Source organism: Branchiostoma floridae, chromosome 6, assembly GCF_000003815.2.
Source record: "Branchiostoma floridae strain S238N-H82 chromosome 6, Bfl_VNyyK, whole genome shotgun sequence".
Lineage (NCBI taxonomy): Eukaryota > Metazoa > Chordata > Leptocardii > Amphioxiformes > Branchiostomatidae > Branchiostoma > Branchiostoma floridae.
In genome coordinates this window covers 8,018,197-8,028,369 of record NC_049984.1, presented here as the reverse complement: position 1 = coordinate 8,028,369, position 10,173 = coordinate 8,018,197, and positions in this window count along the sequence as shown.

Sequence of the window (10,173 nt, the reverse complement as noted above, 5' to 3'; positions counted from 1 at the left end):
AGAAATAATCGCACCTAGTCATTTTAAATGGAACCGTCAAACGCTATGGTTTTAGCAATATTATCCTTGTTCATTATGACGATACAGACGTCTTTTTGCACGGGGCAGGTGCAGAAAACAATATCTACAGAAAGATGCAAGTCATTGGATGATGTTTTTCCTTTGTTGCACATTTTCCCCCAAAGATGGCCGCGGCAGAATTTGAACCAATCCACCGGCATATTTTCATAGAAGTAAGACTAGTTTGGTTCTTCGGAAAATAACTCGCTTATACGTGATTTTTAAAACGTATAAGCAAGGCATTCAAATATTTCCTGTGCCCGTATTTCGTTATCTTGGACCTTGACAGTATAGTATGCTTCTAGTGACAAGATTGAAGTGACAATGAGATGAACAGATAAGGCAGATCTTGTCAATTTATATTCATCACGGTTTACGATTCTGTGATCTCCCACAACTCAGCTGTGCCCGCATTTCTGTTAGCCATGTACGCAATGTACATGTACATGTATATCTATATCATCACTTTACTTTGTCAATACGCGTATAATACTGGTAAATGAACGAAACAATATTCAAAGTCATATATATTTAAAGAATTAAAGATTATAATACATTATTACAGAACCCATAACATACTGACAATGACCTTTATTATTTTGTGTGTAATTAACCAGGTTTCTAGCGACGTCGATGATGGTAGTGCATCCAGGTATTACGATACACAATACGAACGTTACACACGCAACTGCATGTGAATTTTGAGACGTTTCAGACAGCGTCTGGTATCTTTCGTTGTGACTGAGAAAAAATCACGAAGACGAACCGATATTCAACCAAAAATTTTAGTTCATAGATAAGGAAAAGATAATTGTAAGACGGTTAAATTGAAGACAAAGTCAAGACAAAGTTGTATACAGTGTCTTGACTATTTCTTCAAACTGTACTTAGTGCTTCGTGCATTGGCGGACATTTTCACTTGTTTGCAGTAAAATCAATGGTTTCACGCTCTTTCATCAAACTTCATGTCAACTCGGATTATACAGATAACGTTGACGGTTAATGTTGCGAAAAACTTGATTCAATACCAGCTTTCACTCCCGTCTTAGTAACAGTTCCGATTTGCTAAGTATCAGTAGTATGTTTGGTGTTGTTGTTGTAGCAAACGTATTTACATGAACATAAACATTAAATTAAAGTAATAAGTTGTAAATATAAAAATGTTAAGCGATTGATTGTTTCCATTATTGACTACCAAAGGACACAAATAAAACTAGAATACAATTGTTTTGTTAAAATGCATATTTATATACGTGTACATGATGAGGCTTGTTCTTGTTTTCTTTTTCGTCGAAATATTTCAGGATCATTTTCGTCAGAATTTCATCCATGCAGGAAAAGCTGATTATTCCACGGCACACAATAGATAATTTACAAATCATTAACAAAGTAGGACTTTGAAAAGTCTATGTCCCCTCCATTGAAAGGCGCTCAAGTATCTGCATACATACTATTCTTACGTTTGATCCTCGCACCTGCCGGGAATCGAACTCACGACCTCTGTTTCACCCGCGTTGTCTCGTTGTTGCACTGTGACAAACTGGTCACTTCTAGTAGCCAGTCTGAAAAGGAAAGCGACATTATTTTCCTCCATGTTATGTTAAGAGTTTGTACGATTTTATCCATCCGTGGCCTTTTCCGTACAGCCGGGGAAACTCGGCTGTGACGCGGCGGCCAGATCCGCACCACCCGGCCGCCTCAGTCAGTCATGGCCCCGAGCGAAGCATAATGAGCTCCTTGGTGCGGTTAAAGACGCGGAAAGACTGCCTTTGTTCGCAGGCTGTAAGGGATAGTGCAAACCTGTAATGACATGTAGAGAATTGTATGGCTCTGTAATGACTTGTAAAGTCGCGCTAACTCCCCGGGAGGACACCTGTCTCATAAAAAGGTCCCGGATTTGGGCTCTTCTCTCAAGAAGCAGAGAGCGGCAAATTCCTTGCGCGTAGCCATAGCGCCGGTTTCAATGGACGAAGTAGACTTCACGTTTCCTTTACAATATCATATAGCTAACACTGCCCAAGAAGACCACGCAGGGACCGATGAAAAAATGATTAGGCCTTTTGGGGACAAGTGGTCGCAATAGACAGGATTCGTAATGTTTCAGTGTGAATGGGAATGATCAGCAATCAAAAGACCATCAAAAGTCGTCACATTGGCCAGGTGGTCCGCATTTGTAGGTGGCCACTTTGGGGTACAGGTTTGACTGCACGTCGATAGGTGCTGTGATTTTCCTGCACTGTGCAAAACAATCTTTAGCTGAGAGACGTACTTTAGAATGGCGAAACTATTGACGCATCTTTTTGAATTGTTAGAGCATGTCATGTCTGTACTTCAGGGCCGAATTCTATATTCTATTCTATGACGATTTGTGAGACATAGCATTACAACTTTATACTTTGGGCATATTTCTAAACAACGGATCCGCCGCACAAGCTTTCTTGCTGGCTATGCACACACGTTGTGTATATGCCTACCTCATCGGTTGCAAACTGTTTGCCTCCAGAAGTCCAGATTTACATTGTATCAGGATATACGAGGGGCGTGCAATTAGTAATGGTCCTGACCCATTTCCCATAGCAGGAGATTAATGAAACTTGGCACAGTTATTAGTCTTTCTCTTCATAGGAATCACCCAGAGTTATGCATTTCTCCCATCGTTTGATGCAGCTCTGGACACCGATTTTGTAGGACACCCCAGGTTGGTCCTCCAACTGATGCCTCATCAATGGCACAAGAGGGACGACCAGGTCTGGGAGCTGTTTCCACAGACTTCCAGCCACGTTTGAATTCAGGATGCCAGCGTTTTACAAGGTCATATGATGGGGCATCATCACCATAAGTTTCATTTATTTCATCAAAAGTCTTCTTTGGTGTGCGTCCTTTCAAATACAAAAACCGGATCACTGCGCGACACTCAACTGGTTCCATTTCACACCTGGTCCATTTCGCACCTGACTAAGTTCAAACACCAGTAAATCAGAAACCACAATTAGTTCAGAGCTGTCTTTTGCAACATAACCCATAGAGATATGAATTATTACACATACAAAATTTCATTTAGATCAGACAACTGGAAGTGGGTCAGGACCATTACTTATTGCACGCCCCTCGTAAGACACCCCATATTCACACCTGTTATGTGCTATTTTATATTGCGTACTGTTCTTTACATGTTCATATGGTTTGACTTGCCTCGGTTTCCATGTGCCGATCTTGTCGCAAGTTGTTTTTCGAGTATTTCAGTATTTCTGTGCTTTTGAAACTTCTTCTGCACAAGAGAGTCAACTTCCTCATTGCCACAACATTTAGGGCCTGTTCACATTCGTCGTACGATCGTCGTGCGATCGCAAACGGATATTCTTGGTATAGTCGTGCGTGTGCTGTACAACAGAATTTTAAACTGTCTTCTCACCTAAAATGCTAGTTCTAGATCCTTGTCAGCGGTCGGTTCTATCACGGGCTGCTTAAAAATCCTACGAGACCGTTACAGTGTACACTACTATTTCAGCACTTGGTATTTTGTACCCTTTTAACTTGAACACTTCCTCTCGACCCTCCTTGCGTTGACTATCACTCGGCCCCCTCTCGACCTCCCCTCGTATCTGTCCTCAGTGGTCCCCACCGCACCTGGGTAGTGTACGGACAGACAGCATTCAACTACTGGTCTTTACTGTCGGGGCCTGTTGTGGCTTAAAGTGGTTAAAAACATCACTTAGCAAGGCCTTGGCTTCAGCCATGCAGGCTACTGTAGTGTTGCTAGGTTCTAATGGTTTTCCCAAGTTTTGATCATTGCATAGGCATGTTTTGAGATACAACTTGAAAAATTCGGACTAAGATTTCCGTATTTTGGAAATTGCCTGTCACAGTGTGTATCCTTTTTATATGTGCTCACTAGATACGGGCACATAAAACATGAGCGTCGAAAAGGTAAAAGAACTAAACTGGCAAAGCTTGCGGAGGGATATCCTGAAAGACATGTACACAGGTAAACAATATGAAAATATTGGCGGGAAGTCTATTTTCAAACTGTCGTCTGATACCATGGACAGACTTAAACGATTCTCATCTTGTTTCCGTAATAGCCCATTTTTAACTTCCATCCATCTTCAGCGATCAGCTTTGTTTTTCTCCCAAGGTATGCGAAAAATGCGGGTTGGCGCGAACTTGCCCGTTGCTAGGGCAACCGTATGAGAAAACATTGCCTGAACTTGACCTAAGGAGGAAATCCAAGAAGGGTGCAGAACGCTCGGACAAATTGACGTCTAAACTCGTGACCTTACTGTCAGTTGGTCGCTCATTTTGATCGCACTTTTATTGGAGTGTCATTATGTAAGATGCATACTCGGAAATAAGCTTATTGCATGATTTGCCGTATCCGAAGTTTGGGCATGGCTAAGCGTCGTTTGTTCAAGGGACTAGAGGCTGAAAGGGATAAGCGCACACATTGATGTTATTGAATATTGGTCAGTCAAGTTTTTAAAACAAAAACCGTGTTAAAATCGCAATATTTAGCAACCTAGAGTCCCCAAATCTGCCGATATCATTTTCTGTAAAGCTGTAACAATTATCCATACACAGCATGATGGTGTGGTATTGCACTGCTAGTTTCACTTTCAGAGTCCAAAGTTCATGTACAAGCTGACAACCTGACTCTAACGATTTACCCCTAAATGTCAGTCTTTAGGGACGATACATTCATACTGTGGGGGTAGACTGTCTGTAACTCATCATTGTTGATTGACAGGGTCCGAAAATGTCAAGGACACGCGTACACGCTTTCCACAAGTCGCCATTTTTGCCGGAGACTTTAGGGGCGTGTCTAGGAGCTGGAGAATTAATACCGCTCACTGATTATTATATTGTAAGATTATTATCATTATATTGTAATAAGCAACACTGTAGTTACTCTTTTCCTCTGCGGCAAGACAATGTAGCATGAATTTTACATTCCTTTGTACGAGCCCGGTCACATACGTCGTACGATCGGTGTACGATTGGGGTACGACCTGCTCACGATTGCAAACTGAGGGCACTTTTGGGATAGCTGTGCAATACATGTGGCCCACAAAAAAAGTTGTCTTGCTGTTTAGTATCCAGGTTCCTTCAGTGAAGAGTCGCACAACCGGGCCCGAGGTTGTTGCAAGAGAAAAAAGAGAGAGAGAGAGAAAAAAAAAAACGTCGCAAGACTATTTTGATCTAAAAATACCATCGTCGGAGACTCTTCGGTGATTATTTCTGTTATCGCCTGATTGGAACATCCGCTATATCAAAATCGTACTATGACATCGAACAACAAATGATCACAAATGTGACTGCGCCGTTCGTTACTTTTAGCATTCTTGGACCCCAGTGATGTTACTTATCGAAAAGGATGCAGTAATTTACTGTCAAATTCACCTGCTGGAAAGTTCGTAAGCTAAGCCCTGTCCCAAACGACGCGTGAGAAAATGCCAGGCCGCGGGTTAAATGATTGAGTGAGAAATAGGATACGTTTAGTTCGTGACGAAAACAGGGAAAATGTTTGAGCCTAAATTTCACGCCACGCTGGGAGCCATGTCAAACTCCCATCATGCACCGTTACTGATGAGACAGGGGTCAACAACCTGCCGCGGGGTGGGGCGGGGCGGAGCCTGGTAACCATTCTACTGAGCTGTGGCCTTTTTATGGTTTTTCTTCTTCTTCTTCTTTCGTTACTGCTTAACCCCTGTGAAGGGATTATCAGACTGTTTCTCCAGCCGGCCTGTCTAATATCAAAATTAATCTTAAAAATTCCCCGGCCTTCGCTGACGAGCAATACTTCCATCACCGGCCCGCTGTGGTATGGTTACATGCCTGGGGAAGGACTCTTCAATTACGAGTCAAGCAGATGCTGTGGGAAAGTTGTGTCCATTTGGACATTATAACGATAGGAAGTCTGTAGCTCATGTACAATGCCGACACATTACTTGTAATATTGAGGTAGGCTCGCTTTAAATGTTCCAATGTCTCTTGACTTGACTACTGTATATCAACTTTTTTTCAAATGGACGCCCCAATGACGATTTATTTTGCAATTGATACTATAATCTGTGGAGTAGCTCTTTATATTAGAAAACACAAGAGAAATGGTAGAAACTGTATTCTAAATACCACTTCCATGCATTTTTACACATTACATAGATTTAGCTGCAACAAATGAACATACTGTCGTGTTGACGTTAATACAGACCTATAACTTTGTTACAACACAAAAAAGCGCAACGAATTTTTGACTGTTTTATATTGCAGTTTTTGGCGTGTAGACACAATACCGTAAATGCACTTACTTTAGACTAAGTTTAGTGGTGTTCTTTCGGTGTTTGGAGTTCACGGTTGAAACAATTCTGCAGTACAGTAGAATAAAACAGCAATGTATTCGCGGTGGTATGCTGCAAAATAAACCCACTGCGAACATTTTACGATATACAGTAACGGCTGTACCTAACAAGTCGGTCCCGTGTCTTCCCCCAGTAATGGTTTTTCCCCACCCCGGTTCTCCCGAACCTGTCCCTGTAGCTGTGGGTGGGCCGGATAACGAGAAGTCTGCTCACAAAGACACATGTCCAGCTGAGCACGCCCATGTGAATAGCCATATATCCTACCAGATCCCCCTAAAACGTCCACGGCCTTCTCCCATCTCCGGTCCGGTGGCTTTCCAGTCTGAGACGCGACCTTCCGCGGTTCTGTGTCCGCTCTAAATGCAGGCACACTGAGCTGGTCACGGAGACAACCATTGGAATGGTTGGACGTGGGGAGAGAAGTCTGATAAAAATTCTTAAGTTTGTTTTATTAATTTGATATTTTGTAATTTAAAGTACATCACAGAATTCTCTCAAAAGACCACATTGCTGTATTACTGTTGCTGTTTACGATATGAAGCTTCAACATTCACTCACTCACACACACACACACACACACACACACACACACACGCACACACACACACAAACACACACACACACATACATGCATAAAACAATATGGGTATTCGCTATCATATTTTCTTAAGTTTATTATTATCAAGTATTAGCTTTGTGGATGAATAATAAGTATAGGAAGAGATAGCACTGAGAACATACTGTAATGTCGTACCTGCTCAGCTGCCAGTCACCATCTTTACCATCTTCACCATACCTGTAGTGTGCGTCTGGATTCGCAGACTTTGACCCTTGTTAAACTTAAAGCTTTATATTCTTCTAGGCGATGTTCTTCCGTTCTCCTTCCTTGAGATGTGATGACAGTAACTTAGTATCTGTCAGCCTGTTATCTGTTATTGATGACACCTTTTATAAACGGTCTTTACCTTATGCCCACCCCTAACCATATCTGTGAATTACTTAACGTTAATTGGTCGATAACGTTGATTCACACAAGTACACAAGTCTCTTAGCAGATCTTGTCACTCGAGTGTATTCCAAGTTTCTTCTTGCGAAATCAAGTTGAAGACCGTGAAATAGTTTATAGTTACCTAAATATACATTCCTGAGTCATCACCTGTATCTACGTCGTTAACATCTGCAAGTAGCACCTGCCTATATCAGGTGTTCTGTTGGCACCAGTGTTGCAGTATTGTTTGTCCCTGTCCCCAGTGCGAAAGTGTTGACGACAGGTCTGTATCAGGTGTTCCGGCCCCGTCTTTCCCTCCCGACCCCCTGTCTGTTCCAGGTAACCCATTTTCCCTTGCCAAGTTGTCCTCGTTTTACGTCTATCATTTCGCTAGACGTGGTCTCTTGGTGCACATGGTTCATTTTTGGTTCATTTTCCCTCCCTACTCCCCTGTATGTACCAAGTGTTCTGCTTCAATCTCCCCACTCCCCATCTGTTTCAGTTGTCCCATCTTTCCCACATTTCAGGTCTTTCAGGTGTTCTACTCCAATCTTTCTCTCCCCACTCCTCCCCATGCACCAGGTGTTTCGCTCCCACCTTTCCCTCCCAGCTCCTCTTGCTGCTCCAAATATCATCTACCCATCCCGGGCCCAATGTAGTTGTGAAAATCTTACATATTATTGATATAATGCTCTATAGCGTTATTGTGTACCGCCAGCATCACGTCCCTTCTTCCCCGGCTGTCCGTGTGCTGTGCGTGTCTCCTGTCAGCCTGACCTGTCACCGAGACGCTGGGTGGCCCACCCCGGGCAGACCGGCCCGATCCTCCGCAGTTATTGATGTCGTGCAGCCCTCCCCTCGGGCCTTCCCCGGGTTAAACACTTTCGCAGATGTTCTCTACTTACCCTCCCCAGGGCCCGGCTCTGCCACAAACTTTCCTCTCAGCGTTGAGATTGTGGCGTTTATGTGAAAGTGGGCAGGCTGTTGGCGCAAGGAGCACACACGTTTTTTCTACATCTAGGAAAAAAGCATGTGTGTTCTCGGCGACCGCAATGTCCCTCCGGAACTCTCCCAACGCTAGCCCTGGCAGCTGAAACATAAGCCGGGCACCGGAGGAAATACATGACGGGCAAAGCCGTACGCGAACGGCCGAGTATTCCATTATTTGTTGTTTTAGACGTTATATTGTTCCCCCGGCCGCATTTTCGCACGTTGCCGTGCTATGATGTGATCAGGACGATAAACCATGCACACTTTCTCCGTCCCCGTCTGACCCCTTCCCTTTCTGTTTGGACGCGTTCACTATGTAACCTATCCAATGGCTAAGAAAATATTTCCCCTCTTCAGTAATGTTGTTCCCGAGCGATCTAACCCTCCATGCCCGGGTAACAGCGGTGAGAAGCCTGAAATCAGGCCAGAGCTAGGCTAGAGGCAGTAGAGCTGCTTGGGCACACGATTTTCACTGCACGACCTCAGTCGTCGACGTCGTACATACAATCGTCGCATGATCGCAAACTGATGGCAATCTTGGGGAATAGAATAATTCTTCAATCTGTGACTCTTGAAATCACGTACCCTAAAATTGTCGGTGTCTGCTCAGTACACCTTGATTATTAGTCATTCTATTGACTTACTTATCTTGGGGAATAGAATAATTCATTAATCTGTCACTCTTGAAGACACGTACCTTAAAATTTTCAGTGCAGGTGTCGTACAAAATTCAAATCTCGGCGTGTTCGTACGGAAAAGGCTGTCTAGATCCTTGTCTGCGTCTGGTTCTGCCACAGCCTGCTTGAAAATCATTTGACATCAATTCAAAATTGTATATCCGTCGAAAGCAGACCTGTCCTGGTCGGTGAGAAATCTCTTCGGTTATGTGAACTGTGAGTGTCTTATCTAAAAACTCTACTCTAAGACGGTTCCGAGAACGGTGGCAATATTAGGACAGCTAGAGGAGTGAATGTCAAACTTTTTTGTGACCACTGAATATGATCGCAGAGCAATAATTCACACATGCACTATATACAGTACCCTAAGTAGATGATATGAAGGAAATAATAATAATATAAAAAGGAAACGGAAGTAGTACGCTCGGAAATTTTGGTAGATAGATGAAAAATAGATGATAGATGACAAGTATCGAGGTACTGTACTTCATATTGTAGAATGCCTATTTAGCTCTCTAAAACTCAACCTTTCGACAGCGGTAACACCGTGGTGAATACGACAAAGATAAAATAATAAACTGAGCGCGTCTGCAGTGGCGAGCGGCCAGCCTCGTGCCTACAGCCGGGCTATCCCAGCTATCCGCCGCGGCTACCGCAGCTCGAGGCCGTGTTTTCCTGTATGTTTGAACTACAACCGGAGATGTTTGGAGAGGCTGGTCTCCAATTTTCCCGTAATTTTGCGGATGAAGTTGTAGCCCGCCCCTGCCTATGTCCCTTGGCGGGACCGTGGGTCTAGTTACATGGGCAGGAGGCCACCGGCGTGTTCGGCCCACAATATCATGTTCTAGTGGATGTTCTTGTGGACATGTTCTGTTCTTGTTATTACTGAATTCATGGATGGATCAGTCACATACGTCGTACGATTGTCGTACGATTGCTAACTGTGCGCAGTCTTGGAATAGTCGTATATTTGTCGAACGAAATTCAACAGTCATGTTTCAGAGAAAGCTGTCTGACATTCTTGTCAGTGATTGCTTCTCACCAGATTGAAGTGAAAATACAACGACATCAAAATCGTGCGACGACCCTACTAGGACATTCC